Here is a 10164-nt window from a genome sequence, read left to right on the forward strand (position 1 = left end):
TGGCTGGCCAGCGCGCTCTGCAGTAACCAAGTGGCGTCAATGGCGACATGACTGCGCCTCTAAAAACCTGTAGTGATACAGGCCCAAGTACCGCTGGTGAGTTGTGAAGCAAAGGAAGAGCACGGTTATCTGGGAAGGTTTCAGCTGTCAATCCGTTTGCTCCCCAACATGCAGTAAATATGAAGAAGTCAAAAATGAATCTTCACGCCCGGGTTCTCGAATGGTCCGGACACTGCACGCACGATGCGAGATTGATGACTCGGTTAGTGCGGAGACACCCAGTGACTGCGTAGCTGGCTCCTCGAGAGTAGGCGCTAGTTATCGGGTATAGAAACGATTACGCCTCTTGATGCACAAAACTCATGCCTCGAGTAGTCGTGGCCCCCAATAGCCTTCTTCTTCTGCTTCTTCTTTGTAAATTTTATGGCACCTAATTCTCCTCAGGATCACATAACGGCCAAGAAAAAGTCGAAAATAATAAGTACAAACTCGAAAGATTCAATCCAAACTCGGCGCTGATTGCATCAGCAATCTTCAAAAATTATTCAAGACAAAACACGTCCGACCATGTCCACGGTCTCGACTAAACTTGCCCCTAGTAGCCGTGTCAAATTAAAATAGAAATAAATAGTAATAAGTTATTTCGTGAATGGATATCCATCTGTGTCAAACGCAGTGCACGTGCAATGCGTTTCAATCATGCCCGGCGCCGGGGATCGACACGCAACGGTGGCGGGATTCGCGTCCGCTTCTCCCACGTTGCAAGGCCGGCCAACTTCGACTCCCCGGCTAAAGTGAAAGATAATCGCATGCTTTAATGGGCTTGGAACCCTTAAGGGGGGGGTCGTCCGGCTGATTCGATTCGGAGTCGTAGGTCAATGAGACCCCTTTGTCGAGACTGGAATCCGATTGGGCCTGATAATCGATCGAATGATGTTTTCGCTTGAACCGTGACTGACCCGTCTCGCGAAAACCCTTCGCAAATGGATTGTTATTGATCTTCAACTTTGTAATGTTCTGGTTTTGGTATGCCGTCACCGCGATATATTCCGTCTCTTTGAAAGCAAACAACGCGGTTGGATTAGTAAAGAGCTCGTTGTAGTTCTTCACATCGAAGCAACGGACTATCCAGATCTCAGGAACGTATTTGTGCGTCGAAGTTAATACCACGTTAATATTGGGATCGTTGATGTTGTTCGTGAGCTTCAATTTATTGAAGCTGATCGGATTGTCCATCCAGTGGCTCCCCGTTGCCGGACTCTCGGGATGCTTCTAAATACTATAGCTGAAAAGCTGTTGCGGCTCTGCCGGCCCCGTAAAACTCCAGCCACCCATATTGCTGTTCTTGCCCCCGTTCTGGTATCCACAGTACTTGTGGCGGCAATCGGAGGCCGGTGCTATCTCCATAAAGACATAATAATTCTCACGTTTCTCCAAACCGCTTATGTTTATCTGAACGGACGGCAACATGCGCCGACCGCTCTTGGTAATTATCATTTCTGTATTATTCTCGTAGAATTGCTTCCAGAGGTTTCGATTAAGCAGCTCCACGTTGACTCGGTTGAATTCATCCTCTCACCTAATTTGCGTTGTAGAGCGATCGGTGACTGCGCGAAAAGTGGCGATGCCAGTTGCATATTCAGTTCCAGAGACATCAGTGCGTTGTTTGGATCCTGAAGAAACATCTCCGATGATCGACGTTTCTTCTGCGACACCGTCGGTGTAAGGTATAAGGCAAACACGGAAATGCTCAAAACAAACGTCGAAATCACGTGCAGTTGTAGAATGGAACTAAGACGACCGTTTCTCGCCTACCAGTGATCTACCACAAAACGGGATCAGTGCAATCCGTCGAAATTAGGCGAACTATAGTGTCGTCGGTCGTTCGGCGCCAACACATGAAACAACCATGTGTCCATGAATTTTTTGTCCTTTCTGCCACAATTGACAAAAGGTAATATATAAAGTAACAAATAACGTTCACGTGATAATTTTAAATGGCATAATCACACTAATCTACTGAGCCAGTTAAAATAAATATTAACTCATTACGCGTTGTTATATAATCCATTTGTCATAACTTTCTCTTTCTTTAATCCTTTAGGGGCCACACATCGATCCCGTTAGAGTAAAATGTTATAATTTATAAGATAGTCTTAAAAGACGTCCCTGATAAAAGTTTTTTAGTTTTTTGTTGTTTTTTTGTTGTTTTTTGTTGTTTTTTGTTGTTTTTTGTTGTTTTTTGTTGTTTTTTGTTTTTGTTTTTGTTTTCTTTTGGTTTTTTTTTTTTTTTATGTACACAATTATTTACACAAGCCCCTAAAGAGTTAAAAATGTTCAGATACTGTCTGTTTTTTTTTTCCGGGTAATCTCAGTAGAGACATACTGCACTTTTTCAAGCTTCTCAGATATTATACATATTTGCCTTTCCGCTGAAACTCGATCAGTCGAATTCAAGATATTACAATTCTCTAATGATTCGATAATATTCCAACAACGTTCAGATGAAGAAATTATTAGATTAATGCGTGTACAAATGGCAACAACTGGTTTCTTTTATGTACATTTTACATTAGTGATATATATTAGCGATATTTAGACCCTGATAAAAATATGTGCCCGGAAAGAGCGGTGTTGCTAAAGTATCTAAGAATTTGGCTAGACATACAGATCTGAAAATAATTTTATTACACCATTAAAATAATTATAGTAAGTCGCTGAAGTATGATGAGTCTGTAAAAAGTTTTGACATTTTAGCAATTATTTTAAGTTGTACATAATTATTTTGTTGGACCAACAAAATTGTTTTCAGATTTGTATTTAGCTAAATTTTTAGATTCTTCAATAAAACCGTCCTTTCCATGTACTGCATATATACCGTTTTTAAAATAAGAATATGAATTATATTGATTTCTTCGTTGCTATGCAGCATCGAGAATGCAGCAGCACAGTGCTGCTTATTAACCCTAGGTATGTACAGTGAAGTCTCCAAGACCCCAGCCCAGCTTCCTTTTTTTGCGTTCCTAGACTATTGTACCAAATATTCTTTTCTTTTTACTCGTATATCTCGGAACTCTTTAGTTTCTTCGACTTTTATACATTATAGATCTATCTTCGATCGAATCTCGATCGACTAGAAAAAAATAAATAAATAAACTGAAATTCATTTTTGTTGAAGTTACGATGACAAATGTGGATGGGGTTTCCGAGATCCCAGTGTATAAGTATAGACAAAATAAGACTGTGTATACCTAAGGTTAAAAAAGATAACATGCAATTTATTCACGCTCATGTACAAAGTAACGTCGAATACGCAGAAATTATTGATAATGATAGTACGGGTGCAAAATTCGGTTTTGTAAAGCGCAAACGAAAGCCAGAGACTTGCAGAGTTTCTTATTCACGCATCATGGAAATGCACGCCCTTAATCTACACATACGGAAAGAACGGTTTTACTGAAGTAACTAAAAATTTAACTAGATACAATCTGAAAATAATTTTGTTGCACCGTTAAAATAATTATGTAAAGCAATCAAACTGATTACTAACATATGAAAATTTTTTTATCTGTATCTAGCTAAATTTTTAGATACTTCAGCAAAACCGTTTTTTCCGTGCTCCATTCTTTTTTACACCCTTTACAAATATAGAAAGAGGATATCGAAAAATAAAAATGCGTTGTCATTGCAATGTTAAATTTACGTAAAAATCTATGTACACGTGGGATTTCGAGATTTTTAGAGTCTCTTTTTCTCTCTCTCTGCGGTAATAAAAGTTCACGTTTTCACGCCAAATCGCGTGTTACGATATCGTATTAAAACTTATAATAAACGACCGTTTCGGCCAAACAGATTTGGCCGAACTTCAACCGATGATATAATGTGCGCCTTTAAATATAAAAAAAAATACATAATTATACTCAATGTATATAAAATAGAAAACAATAGATGTTTAATTTGTACACGTAAGTAAGTGAATCTCGCGTATCACTAATGTATATTTAAAAAATGTACTTGGCCTTTTTTTTTACCTTTTTTGAAAATTACATTTACACGGTATCATTAACAAAAAAATATTTTCACAAACTCGAACTATTCTTATAGTATATCTGCTTAATCTACTTTTCATTAAAAAGTATATTTTAATTCGCGTTATACTTATAAATAATAAAGGTGTCCAGATATAGGTACGCGTGTCCGAATATTGATACTTTTAACTTAATGTCTAAATGTTCAGCAAGACATAATATATTAACTTCTTAATGGCTAGTTAAGAAGACATTCGACTTCGAGGATGCAACGCGTGAAATTTGACTAAGTCCGCATAACATTTTTTTTTTTTTTTTTTTTTTTTAAGTTCTAGACGTTTTGATAAGAGTTCCGTTTTTTAGTAGAACTCTAAGAATTGTGAAAGCAATTTCTATGATCGAAAACGATCCGGTCACTAGTTAAGAAGATATTCAACTTCGAAGATCTGCCGTGATCATCATTTGCGTAAGTTTTGATGATAATTTTTTTTAATAGATTTTTTTGGCAAAATTACCAGAACTATCGCCAAAAAGTATCGGGAACTATAGAACTCGACTGTATGCGAGAAGATCTCTCTTTTATTTTTTATCTGCTAGAAAATGATCTGCTACAGGAAGTTAGCAGATCATTTTTTCGATCGACTATTTTTTGGATAAAATCACCAAAACTATTACTAAAAAGTATCAGGAACTATAGAACTCGACTGCATGCGACAAGAACTCCCTTTTTTTTTTATCTGCTGAAAAATGATATGTCAACTTCACCGACCTCAAAGCAAGACATATAAATCAAAAAGATATATTTCGTTCATCATACAATCGGTAGAATAATGCGTATAACATGTAACAATACTGTCTCAAAAAGAAACAGATGACATTAGCGTTACACATCGATGTCATAAATGGACATAAAAAATTAGAAAACCAATAAAATGCAGAAATAAAAAAAATCACAAATAGTTCAAAAAAATTTAAATTAGACTTAGGTCTATCGTTCGTTGTTAAGTGCTTCTTAAGTGTTTTAATTTTTAGAAGAAAGCTGGTATCTTTATATAAATTCGAATAAGTTGAAACTAAAAAATAAACAATTCTTTTAATCTGACGATAGAATCATTAACTATTCATATTTCTAAAAATGTATTTCTAGAAAATTTTCCTTAATATTTTATTACTTATATGTTTTCTTTATATTTATTTATACACATGTTATTTTCTTAAAAAAAAAGGAACACATATGTACGAGTCAAGAAATATCATTTCATAAAAGAGCGTTTCATAGACTAAACTAGTCGAAAAGAGAGGTATGGTTTAATTATTTATTAGTAATAAATTATTACCTAAACTTTAGATGAATGTAAATATGTACTTAATATGTTAGATTATACGTATATCCATATTTACACCTTTGTAAGCAGTTTTTCAAACGGTTGTTAACGCGATTTCTGTATCGCGCTTAGTGTTACATAGTGTTTCAAACCGAACAGTACAGAACTTTGCTAAATTATAATGGAATCAAGAAAAATTATAAAACGTCAGGCGAACAAATAGTTTAAACCAAATCCCGAAAAAACAGAAGTAACGTGTTCCATTTGTCCAAAAAATTTCCAAAATTTTAAAGTATCCAAAACACACAAAGCTCAAGATATCAGAATCCATATTAAGGAAAAAGGTCATGATAAGCATTCAATTTATTAAAAGAGCTATATCCAATACCTGATCATGTACATACAGTTTGCTTTCGATGAATCAACATAATCATCGCTATTGACATATATTTATGTTGTTTTTAGATGTTAGATGATATGCAATTGCAAAAGTGGTTCTTTGATATGGAATCTCAACCTGTTAAGAATCTTTTCGAGCTGAGTTCCGCATGGGAAACAACATATTTTACATTAGCAAAAAATTGGCCCACACGTAATTATCAAGAAGTACCTGCAAATGTAAATTCTAGAGAATTTGACATACAAAAAGTAATGTTCATAAGACGCCTAGATTCATTTCATATAAACGAAGTAAATCTATATGTGTGTGTGTGTGTGGGTGTGGGTGTGGGTGTGGGGGTGGGTGGGGGTGGGGGTGTTGGGGTAAGTGTGGGTGGGGTGTGTGTGTGGGTGGGTGTGTGTGTGTGTGTGTGTGTGTGTGTGTGTGTGTGTGTGTGTGTGTGTGTGTGTGTGTGTGTGTGTGTACGTGTGTGAGTAATCAAATAAGTTAATATTTTACCTTTTTTATTAAATTACGTTTTACTTTTTTTATTAAAAAATTCTCTTCATATATATATATATATATATGTATATCTCATCTATATATATATATATATATATATATATATATATATATATATATATATATATGTTTATTGGAAGATGAATGCAAATTGTATAATAATGAAATAGAATATGTCTAACTCTGTGTGTGTATGTGTGTGTGTGTGTGTGTAAGTTACCGTTATCAGTTAATTATATACAAGTTACCGTTGAAAAACCACGGGATAAGGTTTGTTAGGATTGTACGGATACGCTGAAATTTACCGAAAATTTAACGCGTCTTCGTAAACGTAAGTGTTTCGTAAATATTTAATTGTTTTTTTACATACTTCTTCGGTATCGAATATATAAGAAAGTGACACTCGATACAATTTACATGTGTGTACGATTGAAAGGTACATGCGATTTTTTTCTTTATTTACGTTCAAATCTTAAAATGGAACAAATGGCTTGTCAAAAATAATTCTTCTTTCGACAGACTTGTCGTTTGTTGAGTAAAATTAAAGAAACTAGATACAATTGCGATACATTCGACATAAATTAAACGTCAAATTAAACTTTGTTTTTTACTCTTCGTTCGATGATCGTCAAAATTGATTCATCTTTCGACTTTCGAGAATCGCGTTAATCGGATACCGTGAAATCGGCCCCTTCATCCTTTTCTTATTTTCCAGCGAATCAGGATAATCTCGAGCGACAATCCAGACGACGGACTATACCATAGTCACTATACGGTGTTTCGGGTGTCAAGAGTAAGCGTTTAATCGTTATAATTTTTTTACAGTCGAGTCCTTCGCACAATAGGCGATAGCGACATAGCGACAACGAGATAAAGTTTTCGACAAAGCTATACCTTTGTCGGCAATTTTGTCGCTGTCGCGCTATCGCTATCTCGCTATCGCCTGTCGCGCAAGGGGCTTTAGGTACAAACAAATTTGTTACGTCGTTCGTACAGATGACGGACAACGGATCGAACAGCGGCGGTGAAAGCGACAGCGGTCGCAAAAGTGGAAGCGGCAGCGTGTGCAGCTTCTGCGGCCGCAGAAATTGCCGCAGCAGCAGCCTCAGCAGCCTCAGCAGCCGCACCAGCATCACTGGCAATGAAATCGAAACACACGTACATCTTCCACGTATGTATGCAATTCAATATAACATTTTTCGTCTACGTTAACCGCGCAATTGCGTAATTGTTTTTACAATTTTTCACAGGACCCATTACGATGGACGATGAATATTTCTCTCCCGGGAGGGAGATGAAAATACACACACACTCGTAAGTATAAATTCAACGACGCGCGCGTGTGCGCATGTGTGTGCGTGCGTGCGTAATAATTACAGTTTCGCATTGTTTCAGACTGGATTAAACAGAGACGAGCTTCTCATCTTACTTTTTCAACGCGCTTAATTTTTATTTACGTTACACCATATTTTTATTTTATATCGTTTACATCATTTTATTTTTTGTGTATTTTCGTGCGTTAATAAAAATAAGTATATCCATCATCGCGCGACGTCAGGGGTCTATTCTCCCCTTGTTTCTCATCCTTCTGTATTCTAATTTCCCTGTCCATTCCATTTCCATTCCTTCCCGTCGATGTGGTCGCCACCTTGTCGCCAGTGGCGAGGCTTGAACGTGCGTCACACCCCCCCTTTGACGCACCGACCAAGAGCGGCCATGATAATCTTTTTCTTCATTTATTCAAAATATATAAACTACCGTTTTTCAATTTTTTCAATTTTCGGACTAACGTTAAAAATTATTGTCTCCTTTTTTACAATTTATACGATTTTTAAACTTTTATAAAATTATTCCGTCTCTTAACAATTTCTCTCATTTCCGGTATCATTCTTCAACATTATTCCGATACATCGTTGGCTTTCAACGAGACAAAAGTGTGCTCTCATTGGCTGACGGTCGCGCGCAATTGAAGCATCTCGTTGAAACCATATAAATCTCGTCGAAATAACGTTATCGCGCCCGGAATTGACGTTATCGGCTCGTAATTATGTAAAATGGTACAACTGTTGGGTGTAGATTATGATTAGGTAGAGCGCGTCAAGCGTAAACGCGCTGGGGCTACGCTATGCGCGATTTCGAAAATATCGCGATTCGCGCCAAGTAAGCGCAGTATACAAATGCACGATTCGCGAATCCTATTAGCGAATAGACGCGCCTGATGTAGCACCCCCTGCGGCCTAGTGAGTCTAGTAATTTTTAATCCGTGTTCGCACAGCAGCGGCAGCGGCGGCGGCGGGAGTAATTACAAGCGCTTTCGTCATTCGCGCTTTACCCGTTCGTCTCGTCATCGAACCGCGTCTCGTCTCGTCTCGTCTCGTCATCGAACCGCGTAGGTACGTACTTGAGATATTTCTTTCATTTAACGCGATTCATTACATTTATCTTTCTAAACTCGTGCGTAATTCATTTTTTTTTTATTTTTCAGAAAACGGACCAAGCATGAATCACGATTTGAGCGATTCGAGCATCGAAAGCGTACCAGATCAAGTGGACGAGGCGATCTTGATCACCGACGACGAGTCGATACCTGACGGGCTGAGCGTCGAGTCGGACGACTCGTCCGTTTTTTTCGGCTTTGACGACCGACCTCTTTGGGCGGCCGAGCACGCGAGGCTTCAGGAGAAGTATTGGAAACACGCTCGGGCCGAAGAGATGTACCGAGTGTCCGCCGGTGCACTCTTCTTCGTCCCGCGCTGGCCGCCCGGGTCCCTTCGACTTCCGCCGCTCCCGTCCAAAGTCTTCTTCGTCCCGCGCTGGCCGCCGGTGTCCCTTCGACTTCCGCCGCTCCCGTCCAAAGTCTTCTTCGTCCCGCGCTGGCCGCCGGTGTCCCTTCGACTTCCGCCGCTCCTCCCATTTATGGTGACAACTCCAACGTCGCGAGCTGCCTCTCGGACGAGAGGCCGCCGGCCCAATGGAGACGTCCCCCCATCGTGATCCAGCAGGCGCCCGTGCTCATCGTCCGAGCGGATCGGCAACCTGATCCAGCGGAAGTTGCGACGCTTTTTACGTCAGTCGGAAGCGGTGGATCGATGTTTTGCACGTCGGTCGCAGCAGGTGGAGCGGCGCCGTCGGCAGCGGCGCCGGCAGCTCAGACACCGTCGACGGCAGCTGAGACACCGTCGACGGCACCTGGGACAGCGTCGATGGCGGGAGCGGCAGGAGCGGCGGCGAGCCTACCGCGAGGAGCTGCTGCAGCGTCAGCGGAGAGCCGACGAGGAGCAGGAGCGGTGCCGTTCTTCGTAGGGTAAGTGTGCGATAAATGATACTGGGCTACGTATCGCGCGCGTTTCACAATTTTTTCCGCAGGTGCGGAAAGCGTGATCAGCCGCGTGATCACAAGTACCTCGCCCAATAGAATAGTCGCCTGACAGTTTGGAACCAATCAGATGATCTATCGTCACGACATTCCTCGCGGCCTAACGCGTAGTTCCGGCCGCGATGGCTTGCTTGCTCCTGCCGGGAAACCAGTGAGCCCTCGAAACTTATACGCGACATTTGTGCTTCGTAGCGAGTGCTCGGCGATATAGAGAAAAACGGAGTATCCTATCGAGTCGTATCCGATCGAGTGCGGCATTATAAAGTAGCGAGTGCAACATTGACTGTAAACAGTTCTAAATAAATTGACATTTGTCACTATATCTTACGAGACTGAATTATTGTGAATTCATCGGCGCGGCGCGCGACTCAACCTGAGCGGTCCACTAACAGCATTTAATAATAGTATAAACACTCAACATTTCATAAGTTACTTGTATTTATATTTTTATTACCAAAAGGAGGTAACACCTTTTTCGTAAATGTGTATATTCGTATATTCATATATTTTTAGCATTAAAAATAAAGAATTTTA

At 39.6% G+C, this 10164-nt stretch overlaps 1 long non-coding RNA gene and 1 pseudogene across 1 annotated transcript; one reads left to right on the forward strand and one right to left on the reverse strand.

Moving 5' to 3' along the window:
• Positions 1-97: 97 nt before the first annotated feature.
• Positions 98-1911, reverse strand: LOC139824505 (T-box transcription factor mls-1-like; annotated as a pseudogene).
• Positions 1912-6511: 4600 nt separating this feature from the next.
• On the forward strand, positions 6512-7769 carry LOC139824507 (uncharacterized). The gene is made up of 4 exons (XR_011735132.1): positions 6512-7047; positions 7251-7425; positions 7505-7568; positions 7650-7769. It is a non-coding gene; the product is annotated as an uncharacterized lncRNA (long non-coding RNA).
• The last annotated feature ends 2395 nt before the right edge of the window (positions 7770-10164 follow it).

The sequence above is a fragment of the Temnothorax longispinosus genome, unplaced genomic scaffold (genome assembly GCF_030848805.1).
Source record: "Temnothorax longispinosus isolate EJ_2023e unplaced genomic scaffold, Tlon_JGU_v1 HiC_scaffold_404, whole genome shotgun sequence".
Lineage (NCBI taxonomy): Eukaryota > Metazoa > Arthropoda > Insecta > Hymenoptera > Formicidae > Temnothorax > Temnothorax longispinosus.